This window comes from Podarcis vaucheri (genome assembly GCF_965113315.1).
Source record: "Podarcis vaucheri genome assembly, chromosome: 6".
In the NCBI taxonomy this organism is placed as follows: domain Eukaryota; kingdom Metazoa; phylum Chordata; class Lepidosauria; order Squamata; family Lacertidae; genus Podarcis; species Podarcis vaucheri.
The window spans coordinates 62,761,459-62,781,140 of NC_138764.1; the positions used below are offsets into that span (position 1 = coordinate 62,761,459).

The 19,682-nt window shown below is 39.5% G+C and overlaps 1 protein-coding gene and 1 long non-coding RNA gene across 6 annotated transcripts in view; one reads left to right on the top strand and one right to left on the bottom strand.

Moving 5' to 3' along the window:
- The window catches only part of FOXP4 (forkhead box P4), a 160,803-nt gene that overhangs the window by 10,747 nt on the left and 130,374 nt on the right, over nt 1–19,682 (top strand). For 2 of the 5 annotated variants that reach the window (XM_082226853.1, XM_082226857.1), the window contains exon 1: nt 17,811–17,945. The exons of 2 other annotated variants lie outside the window; for them this stretch is intronic. The gene's annotated coding sequence lies outside the window, so the exon portion shown is untranslated. One more of the 5 variants, XM_082226854.1, reaches the window with a different exon arrangement.
- On the bottom strand, nt 6,754–17,768 carry LOC309534618. The gene is made up of 3 exons (XR_014220804.1): nt 17,507–17,768; nt 13,715–13,837; nt 6,754–6,861 (listed from the first exon to the last, which is right to left on the bottom strand). It is a non-coding gene; the product is annotated as an uncharacterized lncRNA (long non-coding RNA).

Sequence of the window (19,682 nt, forward strand, 5' to 3'; positions counted from 1 at the left end):
TTTATAATGGAGTACAATTGGTTAACTTTGTCCAGCATTTTTTTCTGTTGAAACAAAAGCTACACAGAATTCTTGCTATTTGCAGCCTTTTGTTAAAAAAAATAAATAGAAACTATTTTTTGGCTCCATCACCACATTCAGAGAAATGATCTACAAATGAGAGTCCTGCTTGTTTCAATTTGTACGCTTTCAGACTGCACCTAATGTTTTTATTTTCCCATAGTATTTCAGTGTGAAGTCTTAAAAGTAACCATAGTGCAGAAATTAGTATCTCGCCTCCCACAGGATACTCAAATAGGATTTACCGGGCTATACTGTAAGGTTGAGCTTTTATTTTTTTTATTGGCAAAATCTCGACAAAAAAAGACACTGCCGACACAGGTTGCCATATGTAAAGATTTTCCCAGACATTTCAGCAATTTCTGCCGAGAGGCTGTTTTTGACAGCTGATTGCCGGCTATGTCTGGGAAATTCCGGATGTATGGCAACCGTACTATACAAATATTTTCAGAGGAGTAAGAGAGGAGGCTGGTGTATGTGCAAAGTACAGTGGTACCTCGGGTTAACAACTTAATTCATCCTGGAGGCCTGTTCTTAACCTGAAACTGTTCTTAACCTGAAGCACCACTTTAGCTAATGGGGCCTCCTGCTGCCGCTGTGCCGCTGCTGCACAGTTTCTGTTCTCATCCTGAAGCAAAGTTCTTAACCCGAGGTACTATTTCTGGGTTAGTGGAGTCTGTAAACCTGAAGCGTATGAAACTTGAAGCGTATGTAACCCGAGGTACCACTGTATGTATCTGGTGTGTTCTGTAGTAGAAATGCCCTATATTGTGTCTTCTACCATGTAGCTTGCTCAGGGTAGAACAACTTACTTGATCACTGAAAAGGGCAACTACCAGTAAAAGAAATAACACCATTCTTGTGGAGTCCATGTATTGGTGGTAATGCAGCCTAGTGTTGGTTTGGAATCCAGAGCAGAACTGGGCCAAGCATGAGGGAAGTTCTAGATCAACTCTCCCGCTGCTTTAGTCTCCCTACAATAATGCAATCTCTTGTCTGTTGTGAAAGGACTTTCTCAAGGGAAGGCAGAAGGGGTTGGTTGCTGTTAGACGATCGATTCTAAGAGAACAATAGGGCCAGAATGAAATATAACTAATGAAAAGCATTTTTGAACATGCATGTGTTACACTAGGATGCGAACTTCAGATAAAAACTCCCTGTTATGCACTGAGTTATGCAAATGTCCAGAGTTAAAGAGTCTCTCTCTCTCTCTCTCTCTCTCTCTCTCTCTCTGTGTGTGTGTGTGTGTGTGTTCTTGACTTTCTAAAGCCATCTGGAATAAAGGGAGACATACTCAATGTTTTGATAACTGATGTATTTCCTTGTACTATGAAACCAGTACGAGCGCATCTGACCTTTTTGCAGAGGGCAAAATGAAAAACCCCGTCATGACTATTCTTACTATTTGACTATCATTTTTCTTAATAATGTAATATTTATTGAAATAAAAGAGGTTTCCATGCTCTGGTGTCAGCAGAAAATGCTTATAGAGTTTCTACAGTGTTTTCACAGTCTAGAGTAAAAGTCCAATGTGAATTTTTAAGTTTTGCTGCCTCAAACCTTGATATAGTAGCCTTGCCCTGACTTGGAATAACCAGGCGCTTCTTCCCTCCCCTAGCCCATGCCGCCCCATGGAGAAAGTTCTGTTCCAAAATTTGACACATTATTGCATAAAATCAAATGTCTGCTTTTGCTTGCTGATGCGCTGTAGGGCTGTTTTTTTCCTTTAAAGGTACTGTACATATTCATGTGCTTTGAAAATATATTGTTTGAAGTACAGTGCACTAAAATAAACTAAAGAAAGGAATTGTTTGAATAATGTCTGTCGGATTCTGTAGTTCTTGGTTACGGCATGTAAATGGTTTGAGGTATAGGCTTTGCCCCAGAAACTGGTGATGGGTTCCTTGTGGTGCTAGTTCTTTCTTGGAGTGGCATGTTAACACATTATTTATGACATATTATAAAGTAAGTATAGCACTGTCTAGGTCTGTTAAAGGTGGCATGGCAGCATGATGTGTCTGTGCTTGTGACATTTTACCTAGCCTGTGTGTGTGTGTGTGTGTGTGTGTGGAAGGGAATCTCATAGTTCCTGAGAAATAGCAATATTTTTAGACCCTATTTTCACAATCACCGGAATTATGTGGGAAATCCTTTCCTGGGCTGTACCACTTCAGATTGCAGGTGGTGAATTTTCTCCATGGCATCAGGAGAAACACCCTTTAGAGAAGATTAAAACTCTTTATCCTGGTGTACCAAGCCCTCCCCCTGTGGGAAGCATTCAGATGCCACCCCATTGCACCTTGAAATGGTACACCCTAAGAAAACCTATGTAACTTCATTTATTATGTACAATGGGCCTAAACGTTTGTACTGTACTCTCCCCTGACCCAAGTTCAAGGTTGAGTGTGACAGTTTCTAATGAGGTTCAGTTTGCATTATACTACATATGGACCTGACAAAGTGGTAACCCAGGAGTAAGAATCGGTGAAATGAGAGAGAAGCTTTTTAAAAACCCATCTCTTCCTTGAAAGGGTTTTGTCATCCTAGTAATTTTAGTTAATCTGAAGTAGGAAAATCCTTCTCCTTCCAGTGTTCTTAAATCTTTATATGCCTCCACTCAGTGATGTATCCAATTTGAGGCTATTTAGTGCTGGAGCACTTGTTCTGTCATCTAGGGATGAATGAATTTTAAGAGTTTTAAGAGTTTCCTTGGATTTTAAGGTCTGGGATGAGACTAGAATGGCACTCAGGGTGATTTCTGATCCTTGGTCTCCAGGTTGCCTTTGTTGAACCTCTTCCTCCTTGGACACTCTGTAGACCATCTTAGAGTAAAATACTATGAAGATTGTATAGAAATACCCCAAATAAAATAAAAAAATCCTTTCAGCAATCTTTCATTCACATAGTTCACTTTTTGGTCTATCAATCATTTTGTTCTTGTGTGTATGGAATTCGTAGCACAGTATTGGAAGTACTATGATTAGTTGCTTCCTTCTTGATGAAATCAAAGACAGTCATGTTGACCCACTTTAGGCTGATCTCTAGCTAATAAGCCATGGTACATTGGACTGAGAATGAACATTACGCTTGTATATGCCCTTCCTCCCTTTCCCTTCTCTTATGCACTCTGATGGAAAAACTACCAGGGTTTGTTTAAATCAGTTTCCTATTACATTAGAACCAGGAAACCTGAAACCAGGTTTAATCTCTGATTACAAACTAGGATATGATTTCCCTAGTTTTCCACTGAAAACTGAGATTTAATAAAGTCTTGCATTATAGTACACAAGAATAGGGAACAGGGAGGCGTGCAGTTATAGCACTTTTCTCTTGGTGCAAAAATCATGTCTGAAATAAGCCACTGTCCCCCTTCCCCCACCTGTTAGAACTGAAAGTTCTATTTTTGGCCCAGTAATAGCATTAAGGCACTATTGTATTTCCTCTATTCTTAATTTTGGTGAACCACCCTGATAAACTTTTATACGGAGGTGTAAAAATCTCAAACATTGCAAGGAGTGTATTATCTAGCACTACTCTAGAACTAGGCATTCACATTTAGCCAGCTATGGGAATGGGTTGCTGACATCTTGCGTGGCCCACTTTTAAGATATATCCATTAAAACTAAAAAAACTGTAACCCCATATTTCAAGCTGCAGAAATTGCAGCTTTTGATAATTTCTATGTTCCCGAAGATTGGCATGTTGGATATTGCTCAGGCATGTTCAGGCCCTACTGTTTTGTCCCCATGTGAAACAGAACACATCAAGGTGTGCAAATGAAGGTGACTGTCTAAAGAGCTTCAGACTGCCTGCACTTTGTGACGAAAGTTGCAGCAGTAACAAAGCCAAAATCACTCTGTTAATCATCTGGAAATAGCATTCCACCCTGACATAGCTGAGGGGGAAGGTGGGGGATGGTGGAGGAGAGGTTCCAACATGACCCATAAACACAAGAGGACTACCATAATCTGATTTGTTAGTCTGGGATGAGCTGGATTGTGAATCTCTTTCCAGTTCTCAGTAGGAGCGATAACGCTGCCATTAAAGCCCTGAATGCAACTAGTATTTATTTTGCTGTCGTATGGAGTTCTTGCTATGGGTTAGTGATTGAATAGGTAGAGAGATTCACTTTCTGTTGTAGAGGAAAAGTTAAGACATGTCGGAGAAACAGCTCTGTTTCTTCCGATTCCATGGTTGTCCTGTGATCATGCAAGCTACAATTTCTTCAGAGCTATAAATCTAGTATTGTGTATTTTGTGAAATCAAGAGTGCAGGAGCTGGAGGACCTTGGGCTACACATATTACCCCGCATAAGATGACCAAGAATTTTTAGGTCAAAAAGAACCTGCATATTTATCTTCTTTGCTCCATTTGTTTTCTTTTAGTCTCTTTCCCCTGATAGTCCATGTGGCAGTAAAGCAATATGGGAAAGTTTTAAATTGAAATTATTGCAGCTATTTCTGGCGTCACACCGAAGTTGGCCAAGTCAACTGACTTTGCAGAGCGACCATTTTTTTTGGGGGGGGGGTACAGTTAGATTTGCTCATATCTAACATGTGCATACATGCAATTCTCTTTGTGATGTGAGCTATTCAGTTACTTGTTTAATAGCCTATTCTAAAACTAGTAAACTAGTTCTTAACTGTTTCTTGTTGAAGGAAGTGGCTAATTTGGAGCCTTGTAAACTGTAAGGAAAAATTAACTGAAGCAGGCAGAGTTCCCAGATGTACAGCTTTGCACTGAGGGCGGCACCAGTTAAATGGTATAATTTTGCACTATAGGCATGTATGCACTGGATGCATTTTTGCCTGGAGGATTTAGGAATTTGTCTCCTGGCTGCTGGTACTACTTACTGATTCTGATTTATTAGTTCTTTATTGTTAAAAAAAAATTGATAAGCTGTAGGATATAGGAACAGTTTTAACAGAGCAAACATTTTCATAGAGCAGTTTGGGACTGGGCCAAGGCCCATTTCCACTATGTTCTTGAGGATAGTAGTTGCTTCCCCCCCCCCATTGACAGCAAACTGCTGCTTCTGTTGAGTAAAGGGCTTAATTAGAGTAAGACACTGGATAGGCTTTCCGTATCTGAGTACTTGTTATGCTGCATCTTCTTGTTCTTTCTTTGGCAGTACGTACAAAATGATGGTAGTATTTCAGCAGCTACCTTGGTGGTATGACTGAGGTATGCTTCACTCTCATAAAACAGGGCAGAACTTGAATCAGGGAACTTGATTCACACAACTCCTAACAAGTTGCCGGTAGTACCTTTTACTTCTTGGATTCTGTAGTGCATGCCTGCATGATTAAAATAAAATAAAATTAAAGTCTTATTTAAGACAGATTCTTGCCTTCCGAAGAAATTGTGATTGCAGTGGGAGGGGGTTCAAATTTTACTGTATTTTTACTTATTTAGGTTATTTCTTTCTGGATGATGCCCATCCACAGCAGCTTGAAGTAGGGAATGTTTACAAAATATCAACTGTTAAAGTTTGCAAAATATCTACAGTGTTCAAAAACAAAACAAATAAATATGCTCAGCTGACCAATTAAGCACTTTTACAGCACTAGAAAAATAGAATTGTATAGTTGGAAGGGCCCCAGGGGTCATTCTAGTCCAACCCTGCTGCAATGCAGGAATCTCAACTAGGAACTCTCAGTTCAAGACTGGACTAGTCAAAAAAGAGATGTCTTTAAAGCCTTTTGAAAAACTTGAAGCCTGGAAGCCTGTCTCAGATGCACTGGCATAAAGTTCCAAACCCATGCGGCTATCATGGAGAAGGCTTTCTCCCTCATTTAAACCAGCAGTTTAAATTTAAACCAGCGGTTTAAATGAACACTTCTATATGAGAGCTTGTTCCTTGGCCTGCTTCTTCTTGCATCTGATGTTTGGGGTTATTTGACAATACAGTCATACCTCGGGTTACAGACGCTTCAGGTTGCTTTTTTTGGGTTATGGACCCGCTGAAACCCGGAAGTACTGGAACGGGTTACTTCCGGATTTTGGCGGTTGCGCATGTGCAAAACCGAATCGCAACCCATGCGTGCGCAGACGTGCTGCTGCGGGTTGCGAGCGTGCATCCCACACGGATCCTATTTGCAACCTGAGCGTCCACTGTAGTTTCAGCAGAAGCAACTGGCTTCCCTTCCTCTTATTAAGCTTAGAATATGTGGGCTGAGCCATAGTTGCTTGCATCAGCTAAGCATCCCCTCCTTAGCTGATCACTCATCAGAATATTGCCAGTGTACCTGTGGATATTTCTGGTGCTTGCAATTTATAGGTAGCTGGGCAGACAGACTTCTCATTGTCTCTAGGGGCAAGGACAACTGGAAAGCTGTGTCTCTTCCACACACACACACACACACACACACACACACACACAGAGGCTTAGTAGGGCCAGAAATGCTTTTGTCTGTTTCTGAATTGGTGATTAAGCCATTAGCTGTATGTAGCTAATGCTTGAGATGACAACTAAACCCCCCCATATTTGACTTTCATGCTACATGGTGGGGCAGTATGTTTTAATTCACATATTAAAACTTTTACTGAATGTGAGACCAAATGTGAAATTGGGCGGGGTGGTGGGGGGTGGTGGTGCTGCTATCTGAAAATCTTGTTGAGGTGTAAATTTGTCCCATGACTGGTAATGACTTCTCTTGTATAAGCTATGAATGAAGGAGACTGGACACAGCATATGCAAACTAATTGTATTTGATGTCTTCCGCTGGTGAATTCGCATGAGCTTTCCATGAGCTAAATCCCTGCTTGCAGAGCAGCAAAGTCATTCAGAGCCTCTCTATCCTGTAAAAATGTAAACACGCAAATCAAGGTGGGAGATGAGGCTTCCTTTCATTACTTTAATTTTGTGTGTTGTGCATGTCTCCTTTCTTTCCTGCACACTTTTATCCATGTGCAAGTGTGTAAGGTAGGTTTCCAGTAGCAGGAAACACTGAGGGCATAGTGTGGCTAAGAGTTGCAATTCCATTCATTTTCTTTTTTCATCCACGGTTTAAATTGTTTCCATTTTTGTATTTTCTTTTCTGTTTAATTAGGTTGTGATGGGAAATTATCTCTATTCGAGAGTAAAACTCCTGACTTTGTCCCAAGCCGAAATTTTGCGTGTTGCACAAGTACATAATGGCGAGAGGGTTTTTTTTAAAAATAAAAAAAATTCTTCATAAAAGCTTCTTAAAAGAGAAACTGTTTTCCTTCCCCATGCTGCCTCCTCCCTGCCCCCCCTAATTAAACGGTTTGAATTTGCACGTTAACCGCTTGGCGCTTCCTCGGCGCCTCAGATGATTAGAAAGGGATATTCATTTATGCCTTTTAAACGCCGCCCCGATTAAAATCAGAGAGATTTTTTCCTTCATCAAAATCTAACATCCTTGAAAAATTAATTTGATGCCTCTTGTTATCAATTAATTGAATCTCGTTGGGAAGGAGGCTTCTGCAGCGGGTGGTTAGAGCTAGTCCTTCTGTTCTTAGCTGCTTTTTTAAAACACACTCTCTCCCCCCCTCTACTGCTTCTTCCAAACTGTGACATTATAAAACTTTCTTTTATTATCTTACTCTTCTTATATAAAATAAATGAATAAAACTTGTTTCTGCCCCCGCCTTTCTTGGGGTGTCTTCATATACTGTATAGAAAGGAAACCTCCTCTTCCTTCTACTTCCTAAGAAGACTTCAGGAAAAAAAATAGTGCTTTAGCAATTTCTTGCCAATGTAGCTGGGTTTTCATTCTCTTTCAAATGGGGATATTGGATATTTCATTTGACTCTCCCTTTCAATTAAAAACGTAGAGCACCTTCACTTAAACCTGCTTCTTTTCTCTGCTGAAGTAATTTTTTTGTTGTAAATTTCGGTTCTTCCCACGAGACGAGACAGACTCCTTCAATATGAATAGACTTCTTTCCCCACTTTATTAACTTCTCAACTCTTTGTCCCCTTTTCTGCTTTCTTAAACAAAAAGCTGGCAATCAAAGGTACTGACTTATTCGCACAAGCTTTTTTATTATTTATTTCTTTAAAAATTATTTAAATAAACTATATCTTGAAGTGTTTTTCTCTTCTTTTCTGTATTACACTGAAACTGCAGAGTTATTCAAACTCTATGTCTCCCTAGTTCTATAACATGATCATGAATAGATGGATGGAGCAAATTTTAGATTGCAACAGAATAGCATGAGCAGTAGAGAACAAAATTTTCACTTCCTCAATCTCCATTGCTTTAGGAAGGCCACTCCTGTTAATGGTACTTAAGTGTTCTCACAGACCTGGCAAGAATATAAACTTGTATGTATCGTTCACCTTACAGCTACTGTTTTCAATCCTGTAGTATTCTTCCTCAGACTGGGATCCCTCTAGTGATTAGACTCTACAGAAGTATTTTGAAATTAAAGTTTTTTGCCCTATCTGTCCATCTGTCAGGATATAAAATGATAATCATGGAAGTCTGTTTAATGGCTATCTCACCTAGCTTCTCTGCTTAGTTTGGTCCTTTCATAGCTGTTTTTATACAACTGTTGTTGAGAAATGGTAGTGTTTCAGATTAACGACAGTCGCAGCTGAGAGCATAGACTTGTCATGCAGAAATGGCTTCCCCTACAGGCAGAGCTACTGATTCGGCAAAAGTGAATGAAATTTTGTAAATTAAACCATATGCACGTTTAAGAAAACTCCACTGGAGTTCAGTTTTGCATAGCAAGTAATTTTGCAGGTTAATGTGTAATTGGCATAATTCTTATTTATGTGAAAATGGCTGCGGATGCAATTCCTCTTTCAGAATGAAAGTAGGAAACTATTATTAGGATGAATATATTTAAGCATATGCAACTTAAAAATGCTAACAGATTTGCCAACTATAATTGACATAAAGTTTAAAAATAAAACTAGTTGGAAATCAGGCATGTGCCACTGACTCCATTCCTTAGCTGGTTGGCCTGTTACTAATAGAAACTACAAAAAAATCCCCAAATGTGAGAACCTGATGTGGTAGCACAGCAAAAGCCATAAAATAGTTTGGACCTCAAATAAATGAAATGTTTTGGAGCATAATTAATAATTACCCAAGGGTTACCTTTGGTTGAACCTAGTATTGTCTAAGAGGTAGACCATCTAGTTCAGTTGGGAATTGAACATAGCACATTTTGTGTGCTAACTATGTGTTCTACCACTAAAAATGCTGGGCTTTCTACTTTTCCACCAATTTCTGAGCCTACGATGCACTTTGCTATTTTGATTTCAAGCCTATCTTTTCAAGGGCTCGCAAAAATGTTCAAGACCCATTTACACTCTGTAGGCTGTGTTTTGTCACTTGCTTGTTCTAAACCATCAAGGGGTAGGAGGAGAAATATCAAGTCATAATTAAATCGTGGTCAATATTATGCTCCAGTTCTTTGCGAACCTGAACATAAAAACACCACCTAGCTTGGTGTGTTAGATATAAAGTGATAACTGAGCTGCTTCTACAGTGGTGCCCCGCAAGACGAATGCCTCACAAGACGAAAAACTCGCTAGACGAAAGGGTTTTCCGTTTTTGCGTTGCTTCGCTAGACGAATTTCCCTATGGGCTTGCTTCGCAAGACGAAAACGTCTTGCGCTTTTTTAAAAAGGCCGCTTGAAGAGGCGCAGTTGCGACGGACCGTGCTTCGCAAGACGAAAAGCATCGCAAGACAAAAAGACTCGCGGAACGAATTCTTTTCGTCTTGCGAGGCACCACTGTATTGTGTGTATCCCTTGAATTACTGATTTCTTAATTTTGCTAAGTAGTTTCTGCACTATGACAGCAGCTTCATGTATTATAATTATGCAAAGGAAAAAAGTTGGAAGGTGTATGCATCCCTCTTCTTAGTTTCATCATCACTGATTGACTTGGAAATCTCTGGGCCCTTTGGGAAAGTGATGCTTTCAAGGTTTCTATATTGAAATGTATTTTTCTACTAAGCAGAACAGCATGGTTAGTTGGTCATCTCCTGTACCAAAGATGATCTTCGTGGAACAGCTCAGGGGTGTGTATGATGATAGAACTTCAGGTTAGGTGTTGGTCTTACAGAGCATAAATTGAACTTTAGACTATAAAATGCTTCAACAGTCCTGGTTTTATGCTACCCTTAGAAGCTAGTTTAGTTGCAGCCTCCTATGCTTACCCTGATACTTCAATTGGTTATGGAAGTTCACAGTGCAGTTCATTGTGGAGCAGCGTTAGAAACTCTGATATATAAGCTAAGCACCAAATGGCTCCTTAAACCAGTGTTACAGTCACCAAAACGGAATGTGTAGTTGCTATTTTGGGGCCAGACAGCTCAAAAGCCATCTTTTTCAACAAGACTTTTTGCTTCCTGAAATTAATTGTGATTGCGCAGATAAAATATAACAGATAGAATTCTGCGGGTTGCGTTGTTAGTGTGTGAAAACAGTCCAGATACAAGGATCTCTAGGCATGCACTTCCAGAGGGGTGGAGACATCAGGATTGGTATAATTTTCACTTCTATTGTGACTTATATGCATCAAGCTTGAAAGATGTACATTAGAGCCCTATGCTTGTTTGATGTAAATCCCACTAAGTTCAATGGAGCTTACTCCTAGGCAAGAGGGTTTAAGATTGCAGTCTTCCAGAGCAATCCAACCTCCCCCTACTATGCACTAAGTCAAGTAGCTGTAGTACTGTGGTAGTGAAACCTTTCTAGAGTGGGCAAGGTTGATATTGGATGGTGTGCTCCTTCTTACAACTTCAAAGTATATTCTCATTTAGATATTTTAAGTCCTTTTTTTATTCCATAAAAAACCGCACACTCAAGTAATACATTTTCCAGCATATTTTGAATAACTTATGTCAGTATGTGTCACCTTAGTTTTCTAATGCTGAATAAAATGGAGGGTTTGTTCACATGAAACTAGAAATTTCATTTGCCCTCTCACTTTTTTGGTCCATTTTCAGTGACTAAATTCTTAGCACTGTAGGTCTGGCCTTTGCATGATAGCCTGAAATCCTATATATGTTTATTGGAAATAAGCATTGAAAGCAGTGGGGTGTATGCATAGGATGAATCTCATTTTTAAAAAATACTGTTATGGAAAAACAGCTTTAAACCCTGCATGTTCAGTGGTACATATTCTCAAGGTTGGCATGCATAGCTCTGAGCCTTAGTTGTTGAAAAGTCATACAATTTATATGATTTCGATTACAAGTCTGGGTTGCAAAAAATAGGTGTTCTTTTTTATATATATAAAAATGAAATGGGAAAAAATCTAGTTTATAGATTCATAGTATCCTTTGCTATAAGCCACACTTGAATATTACACTCTTAGTCTGGCTTGTACCTGCAGTGACAATTGGTACTTATTATCACTTGGGTTTGCCAAGCGAGTGGAGAAATATCTAGTCCTTAAGAACTGCATTGTGCATATTCTGGTATTAATGTGAATATAAGTTAATTTGCACATGCAGAAAACATTTAACAAGAAAATGGTGTCTGAATGATTGTCCTTCAGAAACATAGCTCTTTTTCTTTTCCCCACTTTCATAGAGTATTCAGGGACTCCATTCCTTCAGAGGCAGTGGGGTAGTACATTTTGCCCCAGATTGCATGTCAGCCAACCTGGACTTTCAGAATGTATACCAAGGATGCACAAAGGTGTCTTACCCTAGGCAACCTCTTGCCCTGTCTCTGGATTGCTCCCCCTTTTTACCTTGCAAAAAGCCCCCCCAATAATCCCTAGTTAACAGGTGAGGATATGACAGTTCTTAGTAGTTCTCTTGCTCTTTTCTTGGGAATAAGAGAGGCCACTCTGTATATATTACATACATTTGAGCTTTCCACAGAAATGTCACAGGATATATCTCTTTGCATTTCATACACTTCTGGCCTTGCTATTTACATGCCTCGTCTCCTGTCCCCCACCTTCAAGCCTCCGTAGCCTTATCGTCAGTTGAGGATTATGCTTCAGGTATCTGTTGATACTCTAGTTCACAAATACTTGCACTGCAATACATCTGTTAGTCTGTAAGATGCCACAGGATTTTGTTCTTTGCAGGGCTGTTGGTTATAATCACTTTCCTAAAATCTGGTAATCTATCCTCATTGTGGTTTGTACTTGATTAAAAGCAAGACCTTTTTGTTCTGTATCACTTTTTATGTATAGTTTGGTATAAACTAGGGGGGTTATACGATATGATGGAAAATTTGGAAAACTCAGATCTGAGCTCTTAAATGTTCTTTGGCTTTTTAAATCCCATTCTTAGGTATATGCCTAAAATGCATCTGGTGTGAACTTGGTGGTAAACCTAGGTTGCCTTAATTGGTTTGATAGAGGACTACACTTGTTTTGGGGTGTCAGAAGTTGTGAATGACCAGATTCGTTCTAAAAACAGAGGAAACTATTGGCTAGAGTTATTCGCATGCAAGTCCAGAGGCACTGCATATGCACAATTATATTTCGACGATGTCTTTTATAAGAGCAGTCGTGTTGGAAACATGCATTATTCGTTATAGCATGAAATAGCCTTCCCGGTGGCAACAGAACAAAAGTTTAAAAATTCAGTTGCCATCTCTGAACAGATTAGTGCTGGCAAGCAGTAGCCTCTTCTCTATGCCCTCCTCCTTTTTGAAACCTTCAGGGTGACACAATGAGGAAGGTTCTGTTACCCTCGCTTAGACCCAGTCTCTCTCACACACTTATGGTTTCCTGAGTCTCCCAAACAGTAAGGCAGGAGCCCCTGTGTGTGCAACGTCACTATTTAATTAGTCGTCCCTGATTAACAAAACTTGGCGTTCAGCTTCCTTCTGCCCTCATCTTTCCTGGCTTCGAATCAATGGCTTTGATATGCTAATTAGGGAGTAATTTAATTTCAAAAGGCCGCAATTAACAAGGGTGTTGTGGACATGCTGTAGTTAAGCGGCGTAATCTAATTTGCATTAGTAACAAGCAGGGACTAATTAGAAGCTTAATTAGACACTTAGATGGCTCTTGTGTTTACTTTCTTAATGAGATGGAGTGGGGCTCTTTTTTTAATCTTTTCAAGAGCTCAGCAGAAAGCAAGCAGTGGGTGAAACCAGGATGCCAACGCCTGGCACTTTTTCAGTCGCTGAAGGCAGCGAAAGCAGGCCGGTTGCCTCACCCAGTCACTCCTCTCCACAGAAGAGATGAAGGCTTCCAATTCTAGCCTTGGCATCTTATATAGGATTTAAATGGCGGAAGAAACTCTGCTACTGTGGAAGGATTTAAAAGTTGGCTATTTCTCCCCCTCATTCCGATGAAAGGCACATAGGAAGTGACCTTGTATCAAGTCAGATCATTGGTTTGTCTAGATCTGTATTCTATAGATCAACTGGCAGTGGCTCTTCAGGGTTTCTGGCGGAATCTTTTCTAGCTGTATCTGGAGATACCATGGATTGTACATGAGACATTCTACATGGAATATTGACCTATGGCCCTTCTAGGCGAAGGCAAGTGACTGTATTGGAGAGGCCAATTCCTGCTCATTGTTAACTATGTGGTCCCCTATTGAAGTGCTAAGTTTTGCTTAAAATGGTGGATATGCAAAGGTTGTTCTAGGCTGCATTAGAAGCCCATAGATCCTTTTCTAATTCATCTTCATTCCCACCAGTTGAACACATCCTGTGAAAATTTTCATTATCTTGTAAATACTTTACCTGCTGCACATTGTCTTGACGGTCTAACCTCCTGGACTGGACTTTCAAATGTTATTTCCTTTGTCAAAAATAGAGTCCCCAGTTGTACAATGGAATTGTCTACAATTCTCACTTCTTTATGACCTAGGAGAAAGGAGACTATGAAATGTAAGTCTATGCAACTTCTTCCTGGCTCCAGCTTCAGGGAGACAACTGCCATAGAATTATTTTCAACTCCTCTTCAGAGTCAAGGATTTGGAGAAATAGGAAAAACTTGGAAAACAACAGAATCTGGACAGGGTTTCACATTGTTTTGCATTGTGAGTTCACTAATGAATGTCAACACTAGAAGCAACACTAGACTATAGAAAAGTATGAAGTGCAAGAGCATGGGACGTTGAAGGGAAGTTGTCATGTTCTTTTAATGACTATTAGTGCATGGGGTGGGCTTATTCCAAAATAAAAAGTTGCTTTTTAGCTAGATGAAAGTAGTAGATGAAAGCATCCATAGGTGTGATCCCATTAAAGGGGGTACCTGGACTAAGCCAATCCTTGCTTCCTTAAATCTCTTCTAATTTACTGTAATGCTTTAAATTCATTTTAGCTCTTGCAGATTTTATTTTCTAATCCCTTTCCACATTTCCATGTGTTTGTGTGTTAATTAAAGGGTAAAAAGCCACTCTGAGCAATCCTAGGTTCTTCTTCTCCTCCTGAACCCAAAGCCTTTTAAGATTAAGAGCTGTTTTCTAAAGACTTCCTATTACCCACACTTGGGGAGGAATATCGTTCAACTCTTCACATGTTTAAGCAAAGACTGAATGTGAGTAAAGGTTTGTGAGAGAAAATACTTTATCCTTGCTGGCTAGGACTAGTGTTGCTTAGTCAATCTAAAGGCCAAGTTGTAGCATTCTGAAGTGGTCCTAGGGAGGTATTGCTCCCTTCCTTACTACACCTTGTACAAGTCTCCACAGACTGGAATTCAAAATATCAAGTAGTATGGTGCAGTATGTAGACTTTGGGGTTTCAACATGGGTAATGAGCCATGAGGCTTAGGGCAGCTTCCTGTGTGACACGTTTCTCCTTGGCAGTTGGAGGACAGAAAGAATTCTGTGAAATAACCTTTATAAGGTGGCCTAGAAAATTACTGTTCTCAGTGCAACAGTACTTGAAAATAAATCTTTTTTTAAAAAGACTGTTCGGTTTCCGAGCTACTTAGCCTTAGCCTCAGATATATCCAGATCATTTGCTGAATGCTGAGAATAAAATAAGCAGAAAAATGAAACTCTAGGCATGAAAAAGTGTTGTTTGTGGCATCTCTTATGCCTGAAGGAGCATCTCTTTCAGTACCAACTTGCCTACATGTTAAGATCTGCTGAGATCCATGTCCATGTACCTCCTTTATCAGAGATACATTTGACCGCACGAGACAGAATCTTCTCAATAGTGGCGTTATGCCTATGGAATGCCCTCCCCAAAGAGGCACACTTGATGCATACATTGCAGTGTGCCTGGTGCCTGGTGCCTGGAAAAAATGTTATTATTTACCCAAGTATCTTAGTCTGTTGTAAACTTTGGTTTGTTTTTAACATTTTTTTTGCTGTTTTATTGTAATTTTCATTATGATATGATTTTTTGTTGCACATCACCCTAAAATTCAAGTACAGTAAAGGATGATGTCGAAATGTTTAGGTAAGTTAATAATAGTACGTTGCTAGTTAGGATAGTTGGGGCAAGTCTGTTCTTCATCACCCCACCTTCTTTGCATAGGGTGCATCTTCCTGGGTTCATAAAGCATTTCCTTTCCATTACTTTTTGTGATCTTTTGCCAGAATATAGGCAACAGATTCTATTCTTAAGGGAGAGACAAACAGACTTGGGGAAATTTACAGGACTTTGCTAGGAAAGGATTGACTGTTGAACCTTGAACATATTGGCATCTCCACTTCTTTAAAACAATATGTGTGTTTTTTATTTTACTGTTTTATCTTTTGTTAAGTGTTTTGATTTTTTTTATAGTGAATGGCATATAAATTTTATGAAATAAATTAATAAAATAAAAAATATTTACAAACTTAAATGAAAGAATTAAGTGTTTCATTTAGCTACTTCTTCTAACCTTTGGCAAAGAGTAGCTGCGTGCTGATGTATTTGAATCCTGGCATTCACAACTTGAGGAGAAGACCTTTTGGGTGGTAAACTGAGTGCTATGCCTGGCCTTAGTCTCTTCCTTTCTTGGTAGTTCTGAAGCCTGAAAGAATGAATTGGGCAAACCGGTTTGGTTGAATGTTGGGAGGGGCTGAACTTTCAGAGTTTGGAACTGAATGGGAATTGCCCTGAAGCTGTATGAACTTGGATCTCTAAGACTGTGGCTATTAAAATATGACAAGAGTATGTTCCGACTTTCAACCAAAAATAAGCTCCTGCCAGCTCAGTGCCAGAAGTTAAAAAATTTATTTCGCCTCCTTTTTCAGCTAGAATGTGATAGAAGGTGCAAGAAAGCCAGAGAATTGTCCAAAACACAGGGTACATATGTGAATAGGGTTTAGAATATATTCTCTCCCTATGCTTCCTTGAGATTAGGGTTTGTTTAATCTAGACAGAATGCTGTTGATGTAGCGTGTGATGTGCTACATAGTGAATTTTCAGTTTAATCTTCATATTTTGGTACTGGAAGGAATCTTCATGCATCTCAGATTGGTCATGGCTTCTGGAGTGGGAAAGGATGTGTGTATGCATGTATGTTTGTTTATTTGCACATATTGCCTACTGCTGTGTGCATGCTTGGCCTTCATACTTATATGCAACAATTTGCTGTACTACCACCGTATAGTAAGTTCACAATTTATGTGCTCATTCAGCTTTATGTGTTTGGCAATTTTAAAAAAAGGGGGGGGTGAGCATCCAGGAAAAAATACTTTGGGTGCAATGGCGGGTGGGACTGCCATTGTGTTTTGACTATACACAATTTGGGCTTTAAGTGAGATCCTTGGAGGGCTTACTGTACTTGCAGTGCACAGCTCTTGCTTGTACCATTCCATGTTCTGAACTTCTTGGATTTATCTGTGGAGTGCACTCAGGAATTAGTGAGTGGAGCATCTTGCTTTTTGACATATATAAAAAAATAAAAGAATTGTCCAGTAGCACCTTAGACACCAACTAAGTTTCTTCTTGGTATAAGCTTTTGTGTGCCTGTACACTTCTTCAGATTGCTTTTTGACATTCAAGTTTGGACAAAATTGATATTTGCTCCTTTTTAGCCCGTATACTATATACAGAATCAGGGGTTTTTTTTTTCTAATCGAAGTGAATCCTCATATCTTCTGATGACTTTTCTTTTCCAAGCTTAAAAATAGACCCTCACAGACAGGGTTCGAAACTAGCAGGGCACCAGCTGCATTTTGCGCCTAAAGATTTTCCATTTGCGAGCACTTCAAAAAGTCTGGGTGCCATGTTTTGAGCCTGACTGAAACTTCAGGATTACTGAAATGTTTGTGCTTTGAAGCCTCAAAGTATATGTTAAGGATAAACAATATGTTAAGGAGTTTAGCAATAAATAGTAGAGTGTTTTGAAAACTGAAGTATGGTACCAATATTTTTATTGTAAACACTAAATTTAACATGTATTAATAATTTCTGTTAAAGTGATATTAACAGTCTCACTTATGTGAATTGTGTACTAGTTCATGCTTATCAAAATAATAAATAAAAAGTGTTGCTGAACACCCCCCCCCCAAATGGCGACTGTACATTCTGTTTTGGTGCCCACAACCCAGGTCCCAAGAGCCATTTGGCTCCTAGCAGTTTCTAACTCACAGATCTCAGTAGACCTTGCTGTCTCTTACAGTGTTGTGCACTCTATTCTCCTCGGCTACTTCAGCATTTTGGAAAGTGCACCTGCTGCCCAAGTAGAAAGCAAATACAGAGTTTTTGCTGCCTTCTGGAATGTTGCTGTTGTGCTTGTGGGCTCTTGCTTTCTCCCCGCCACTCAGTGCTACTTGGCAGTGAGGTGGAAGGCACAGACACAGATGATGCATGTGGGTGTCTTATCTGCTGTGACTTACTCAGGGGGTCAAATGTGTAAAGGTGGCGAGAGCAGAATCTTTGATGGCAGAAGGTTCCATGACAGTTGAAGGTGCTCATTGGGAGAAGACTTGAGGCCATGGAGTTTCTGGTTGCTATCGGTGACAAGTGTATTCTTGGCAGGAGAAGTTATTTACCCAACATTCAGAAGAGCAAAGCGGACGGATGTGAGGTGATGATTTTATGTTGGCAGAAGGAATCTTTTAGTAAGATATGTGCAGAGTTGAAATGACAATTAAGAGCATCTGCAGACTGTTGCTACAAGCACATTAGCTTAGCTCTCTTGTCTTGTGGTGTGTGGGACCAGAATATTGGAAGAAGAAAAAATTAAGGTGTCTGCCTGATTCTTTTTTTTTCTTCTCCTGTAGTTTAAGAGATCGAGAAGTGAAAGGAGAAAGTGAAGCTTTTACCCCTTGTTGCTTCAAAAACTTTATGAGAAGAATATATTTGAGAATCTAACTTTACAGTTTTTGTATATGGTTAAAACTGCAATTTGAAACAGTTGCTTCAGAGCACTGTCATAATATAGCTACCTCTGTAACGAGAGCATACAGTACGTGGGTTGCTGAACATTTTGATGAGCTTTGTGCTGCTTTAAGGATAAACATTTCTGTGTTTTTGTACATGTACACCACTGCATTACACGTACAGTTCTCCCAATACAGAGAACAGACTCTTGTAGCTTGCCCACAGATCTGCAAATACTTCATTTTAAAATTCTAGAAGATAACATGTATATGCTGTTACGTGTTCTTGCTCTCAGTGAGAGATCTGTCCATACAGCAAAACCAGCTGATCTCTGTGCTCTCTCTCCCAGGGAAACTCCGGGCATCCATCAGTCTGTTAATTGCACTAATTAGAGAGTGTGGAGGTGTTAATTGGAAAACCCTGGTATTGTGCCTGTTTAAGGGAAGAAAACGTCAATAAAAATTAATTGATGACTTGGCATGGCATGCGCACTTCACAGGTTAGGAGAGAGTCAAAAGATGTCAAGGCAAATGTTACTGCTCAGATTAAGCAATTGTTAATTAAAAAGCAGCAGTAATTAATATGCCTATGTGCCATATGGTATTGGGTCTCTCTTTACTCCTGTTGCCTGTCTCTTTCGTCTACCTCTTTCCCTAACCTCCTTTCACTGCCAAATAAAAGGTGTACTTTGAAACAAACAAATACGGAAAGTGAAATCAGTGGACAATTGTTGAATGAAATTATTTTGATTCCAGACAAAAAGAATCGCAATTAGTTATCCAGTCACACTAATTAATCATTGAAGGATGAATGTCTGACCTCCCTGCTCTTTATATTTGTGCATGTACTTGTATGTGGTATTGTTGCCAGTATTACCTCTCCCAGAAAGACTGAAAAACCACCGCTGCTCACCTGTATCTTTACTGCTTATTTATTCATTTAAATTTAAAAATTGCTTGGCACTGAGACTAGGCTTTAACTGCAAACAGGCCCTTTCAGACTACTAAAAATCAGTTGGTAGTTCTTATTGGCTGCCATTTTGATATGCCATATACACTTACTTGTCCAGATTTCCATGGGTGGTGATTTGTGATAGCTCGTGCCAGAGAGACTGACTAAATTGTTAGGCTAGTACTTCTTGATTGTACCCACATGCCTTCTTCTGAATGCAGATAAAATGGTGTAGCTTGCCATAGCAGTTGCTGAGAGAAATTTGTGTGTGTGTTTGTGTTCATACTATAGGATCCATTTCTAGTTTTGACAATTTATAGTTTGGTGATTTTTCAGTTTCCTGTCAAGGTTTCTAATAAGTTCGCAATAAATTCTCCTGATATTCATGCTGGAAAAATCATTGCCAGGCTTAACACTCCTTCAATCCTTTACTGATAGTGTTGGCTTGCTCATTTCCCAAAAATAAACTAGAATACTGCTCCCATTGTAT